General features: G+C 30.4%; 1 protein-coding gene across 1 annotated transcript in view; it reads right to left on the reverse strand.

Annotated features, from left to right (window-relative positions):
• The window catches only part of LOC107441727 (sodium- and chloride-dependent GABA transporter 2), a 58431-nt gene extending 54314 nt beyond the window's left edge, over window positions 1-4117 (reverse strand). The window contains exon 1 of the mRNA XM_043052055.3: window positions 3864-4117. The gene's annotated coding sequence lies outside the window, so the exon portion shown is untranslated. The remainder of the gene's footprint in view (window positions 1-3863) is intronic.
• Between the last annotated feature and the right edge of the window lie 1883 nt (window positions 4118-6000).

Below are 6000 nucleotides of genomic sequence, written 5' to 3' on the forward strand. Positions count from 1 at the left end.
TCTTAACCTTCTATACAATATCATTATCAAATTTTTAAAAAAATCATCATAATCTGCACCTTCTTAACCTTCTATACATTTTATCATTATCAATTTTTTTTTTAAAAAATCATCATAATTTTTACCTTCTTAACCTTCTATACAATATCATTATCAAATTTTTAAAAAAATCATCATAATCTGCACCTTCTTAACCTTCTATACATTTTATCATTATCAATTTTTTTTTTAAAAAATCATCATAATTTTTACCTTCTTAACCTTCTATAAAATATCATTATCAAATTTTTAAAAAAATCATCATAATCTGCACCTTCTTAACCTTCTATACATTTTATCATTATCAATTTTTTTTTTAAAAAATCATCATAATTTTTACCTTCTTAACCTTCTATACAATATCATTATCAAATTTTCAAAAAAAAAAAAATCATCATAATCTTTACCTTCTTAACCTTCCATACAATATCATTATTAAATTTTAAAAAAAAAAATTTGCTTTTGCATAATTTTACATCAGGCGTTAAACATCCGATCCGTTTTTTGGCTTACGGCTATCAATATTCAACTCCGTAGCCTTGTAATTTTTAACCCAATCCAGAAAATATTGGAGCTCATAGATTAAGCATTAGACAAACATGGTTTCTTGGTAGACGTTTGATGTAACTAACTCGCATATGCGTCACATGGAGAGGAAAACCACGGACTAACTCATAACCCTTCACAACTAAGGATGTTTTAAGCCAGCACTGTGGTCGGTGCGAGCCGGGAGTAGAATTTGAATGGATCAGATCTAGGTTTCGAACCTGGGTTCACCTCATTGGGAGTCAAGCACTCTATCAATCGTGGCTTTTTTTGTATTACATTTTTTAACATCATTTAATTCGAGGCTGACGTCATTTAATGAACGAGCATCATTTTATATTTTCTTTCCTTATATGATGACAGGTCGTTTTTTTTTCTTTTCATTTAGTTTTTCAAATAATTATTGCTTATCATAAATAATTTAAAAACATAATTATTCTTGATGCGGGATAATTTAGTATTTCCAGCAGTCTCATAATTAACGATAGTAATTTCATATTTTCCACCACTACAAGGATCATACATTCTTTTTTTATTCTCCTTTTTTTAAAGTTTACCGACAGATATAGTTATAACAATAAGAGTTTGCGTGTCAGTAAAAATTAAAATCAAAAATAAGCTGCATGCGGACATTTTTTTTAATTATAAAACTTGATGAATAAATGGTACTAATTCGTTCAAAAGAAACGCGAAGCGTATTATAATACATGCCAAGTATTATAAGTTGGCCTGAAGCAACAGCATCATGCCAGATAATTCTGAATACAATTTATCTTTATTTTGATGAGATGAACTACTAAAAACGGGTTTTGCTTACTCTAATAATGTAAAGCGAACAACAAGAATAAAATATAACAAAAAATTTAAAGAATGGAATTATTTCAGCTTCATTAATTGTGTGGGTATATCTAATTCAATTTTGTGCAGGACGTTCAGTATTCATGTACTGATTGCGTACTTTTTTTCCACCCCGAGCGAAGAACAGGTGTACAGCTAGTTTATAATATGCCAGTAATTGCTCTTGACATGGCATCATTTAATATCTTCTCCCTGTTTTATAATTAGCAGGTGTCATTTAATATTTTAAGTGGATCGTCTTTTATTATAAATCAAACAATATCTTAATATGAGCCGTGATGCTCAGGGGATAGAGTGCTCGCCTTCCAATGAGGTGACCCGGGTTCGAATCCCAACGAGAACTGGTCGATACGAATTCCGCATCCGGCTTGCACCGTCCACAGTGCTGACGTGAAATATCCTCAGTGGTAGGCGGATCATGGGTTAGAATCCCCTTGCCGTAGGGCTAACCGTGGGAGGTTTTCGTGGTTTTGCGCTCCATGTAACGCAAATGCGGGTTAGTTCCATTAAAAAGTCCTCCACGAAGGCAAATTTCTCCCATGAGTTCCCTTGTCTTCTGGATTGGGTTCAAAATTAGTGCAGGAGTTAAAGATTAGTAATCGTAAACCCAAAAAATTGGGTCGGCTGTTCAATGACGGTTATAGAATAAAATATCTCATAGGGTTTTTTAATATTGCGAGTGAGTCAGGGAACGAATGGAACGAGCGAAAAGAAGTAACGAATCAGTGAATGGTAGAATTCGTTAACAATAAATCAGTTGAATCAGCTTATTGTTCAAATAGAAAAATCAGTTAGTAAAAATAAATATAAAAGTTCGTGAACCAATAATTTGTGCAACCGCAGTCAACAAACATACTTTTCTCTCAATTTTTTTTCTTCGTGCCAATACAATACCAATTTGGTATTAATCTTAATTAAAACATAAATGCATGCAAAATCTTGACAAAATAAAGAGCAAAATTGATTTGGCACTTATCCATTTTGCAGACGCAGTCCATGAAATCATCAATAATACAGTAAATTTAACTGTTCTTTTTTTTTTTTTTAATTAATGTATTTATTTATTTTCTTATATTTAAATAAGTAAATAAAAAGTTCCACTAACAAAAAATAAATAAATAAAATACTTGGATTTACTCCTAAGTAAGCACCATTTTATTTATAACTCTAAAATAACATTAAAAGCTAAACCCATATCGATATTAAATGCTCTAATATTTGCAACAACAAAGGGATTGTAATATATAGACGCTGAAAAAAAAAGGCAGTAATGGACAAAATCGCAGACATAAGTTTTGATTAATAAAATTTTAAATATTTCAGATAAATTCAAATTCAGTCACATATTTCTAACGCACGACCGTAATCCTCATCAGAACAAATACGATCACGTTTTATGTGCTGTGTGACACATTTTTGAATGCAATTTAACTTTTTTTTAATGGCATCATTCAGTCATATAAGAGATTTAATCAGCCACATAAATATCTTTTCAGTGTTTTAAGAGCAATTCCTTTCATTACATGCTAATGAGGAAAAACATATATATAAATTTCACAAAACTTACCTGATAAAGATTGAATTTTGAAAGATTAATCAATATATTAAATAAATCAAATATATCTCCAAATATCTCCTCATTTAAATATTTAATGTTTTTCTACAAATTAAATTACGAAAAAATAACTGTAGTAAATTTACATGGCGAATTTTAAAAATGTGTAAAATATCGGCATTCTTTTATGTAAGATAAAAAGATTAAGCTGCTTAACATATATGATAAAAAGACAAAAGCATGCTTTAAAAAAGATAAAATTACGCAGCTTTTGGGAAAAAATAAACAAAAGAAAAATTACAAAGAATGGCATTTTTTTATAACAAAACAGAAATAAATAATCATTATATATAATTAGAATTTTTAACGATACTTCAAACATTTCAAATATTGGATTTCTAAATTTGTGCAAATAATTGACGTTTATATTCTTGGCATTGACATTTATATCGAATAAAAACTTTGAACAAGAAAAAATAAACTTATTTTAGTAAAAATCAAAAGCATCGTTTTTTTCTCTCCCTTCAAATAAATGAGAATTTTAAAAATTTTCTTCATTTGCTTCGACCATGCTTAAAAATAACTAAATTCATAATTGAATAAATTTAGTTTTGTTAGTGCTTTTTTCTTAATATAAATAGAAAAGTAAACAAAAATTTTAATGTTCAATCAATTCATGATTAAACATTTTTTTAAAATGAAATCAAATTAAATAAAATAAAATGCATGAATTTTGCAAAAAGGATATATTTTTTTCCTTTAATTATTTCTTGGAGATCTTATATCAAATAATGTCAAAAATTATAAATAAATCTTATTACAATTAAAAATTATAAATATTAAAAATTATAAATAATAAACTTACTTCACTGACAAAAGGTACTTTCTTAAAATTCTATGACAAGTTGAATATCCTACAATTGAAATTCTAGAAACGTTCTTTTTAAAAGAAAAAACTTTTATTTATCTTTCTCAATATTTCCAAAAGGCAGTATACTAATTTGGTAGCAATGCTAAGTTTCTTAGTTTATAAGAATTTATCTGGTGAATGCTAAGAATAATCAAGTTGTCCGCCACTTCTATAGGTCGTCCCTTTTTAATAACTACGATGGATACAGCGACCTCTAGTGGATGTGTGCTCAAAACGTTTGTTTATATGTTTTCCTTTCTTCCCATACGTTCACCTTCGCTAGTTTCTCTTTTTCATTCCCTCCCCGCTTAAAGCTCTCTTTCCCCCCTCTCTTCAGTTTTATGCGCTCATCTGCAAGCCGGAAGTAAGTTATGAAGAAATAAAGAATTCTTGATTTTTTTTCTTGATCTCGATTACATGTTTATTTAATATATTTAATTTTAAAGGCTAAATACACAAAACAATGATTTTAAAGGGATTCAAATTATCAGAAATAAAAACTCTAATAAAGAAGAAGAAAAAAGTTTAAGATATTTAAGAACGAATCATAGGGAGATAACGCGTGAGTGTATAACCGTTTTCTTCTCTTCTTTTTTTTTTCTCTTTTTTTTTCTTCTTCTTTTTCCTGCAATTAAACTTAAGGCTTTAAAAAAGTATCATATATGAAATTCGATATACCAGGAATTGTTCAACCGATTTCACTCGAACTTGATAATTTGCCATGTAAAATTACATTCTTTAAAATGACGTAAAAAAAATGTATGCCTTACAATTCAAAATTTTTTCGTCTAGTATTTAATAAAATAGTAATAAATATATACAAAAATTTATTTTTTGCATAGAATTATTTTTGGATAAACGAATTTTATGAGTGCCAGCAAAAATTTTTCAATTCGCTTAAAAAGTTCTAGAGATATAGTGAAATACGCAAAGAGTAAAATTAACATTTAGGAGTTCATACTTCGGACCGCTCCCCAGACCAAACTATTCGGACCATGTTTCCCAGATTGCAGCTATTCCCTAGATTTTGGGGTTCAGAAATCTGAAACCATGGAAAAAAAGGTATGTTTATTCTGAGAAAGTTCGTTTTTGTGTCTGATTTCGTAACTTAAAATATAGTCTGCTTTTATTAATTTTCATGTTTAAGGTCATCCCCTCGAGCTATTAAGATCGAATCCTAGAACGTGAAGATCCAATATACCAGGATCAAAAACTCAAAACGAAGATCAAAAGTTATTCAGGATGGTCAGTTTTGAATTTTGTGCACTGTACAACATGTGATGTTTGTATTTCAATTATTTTTAACACCAGTGATTTCTTAAAATGTTTTTAATTTTTCGGATATCTTTGAATTTGGACGGAAGGGGCCGGGATAGCCTGGTTGGTAGGGCACTGCGTCCATGTCCCAGTGGTCGTGGGCTCGATTCCCGCCCGCCGAAGACTCACCGTGTAGTAAATGGTGACTGTTGCAACTTAAATCTGTCGTTTCACAAAGTCCACCATGTTCCCATAACAAATCAATATCTCTGGGGGTACTGTTCCAGGAGCTCCCTTGTCTTCCGGATTGGGATCAAAATTACAAGAATACGGAGTTGAGCATTGGTGGTCGTAAATCCAGAATTGGGTTGGCTGTTCAACAACGGTTATAAAATTTGGATTCGGTTATTATAATGGAAGAACAGCTGTAATAGATCCTTAAAATACATCAGTGCAGGGTATACCTGGCTGTGGCGCTGAACCTTAAAAAAACATCAGTGTAGGACATACCGGGTAATGGTGCTGAACCTTAAGAAAACATCAGTGTATGGTATAACGGGCAGTGGCACTGAACCTTAAGAAAACATCAGTATATGGTTTACCGAGTAAATGTATACCGGGCAGTGGCACTTAACTAAAACTAGTATATATTTCGAACTGTTACCAAAGCTTTCACCGGTGGAAGTTAATAACCAGCAATTTCGGCCATTCACAGTACACACATACATTATTTTTTGATTGATTTGGATACTTGAGCCTTTCCTGAAGAATTGTATATTTAAAATTGTGTAACTCAGAAACTATTCGACTGATTTCACTCAAATTTTGTATTGTA

This window comes from Parasteatoda tepidariorum, chromosome 2 (assembly GCF_982258835.1).
Source record: "Parasteatoda tepidariorum strain Cologne lab strain chromosome 2, Ptep-v5.0, whole genome shotgun sequence".
Lineage (NCBI taxonomy): Eukaryota > Metazoa > Arthropoda > Arachnida > Araneae > Theridiidae > Parasteatoda > Parasteatoda tepidariorum.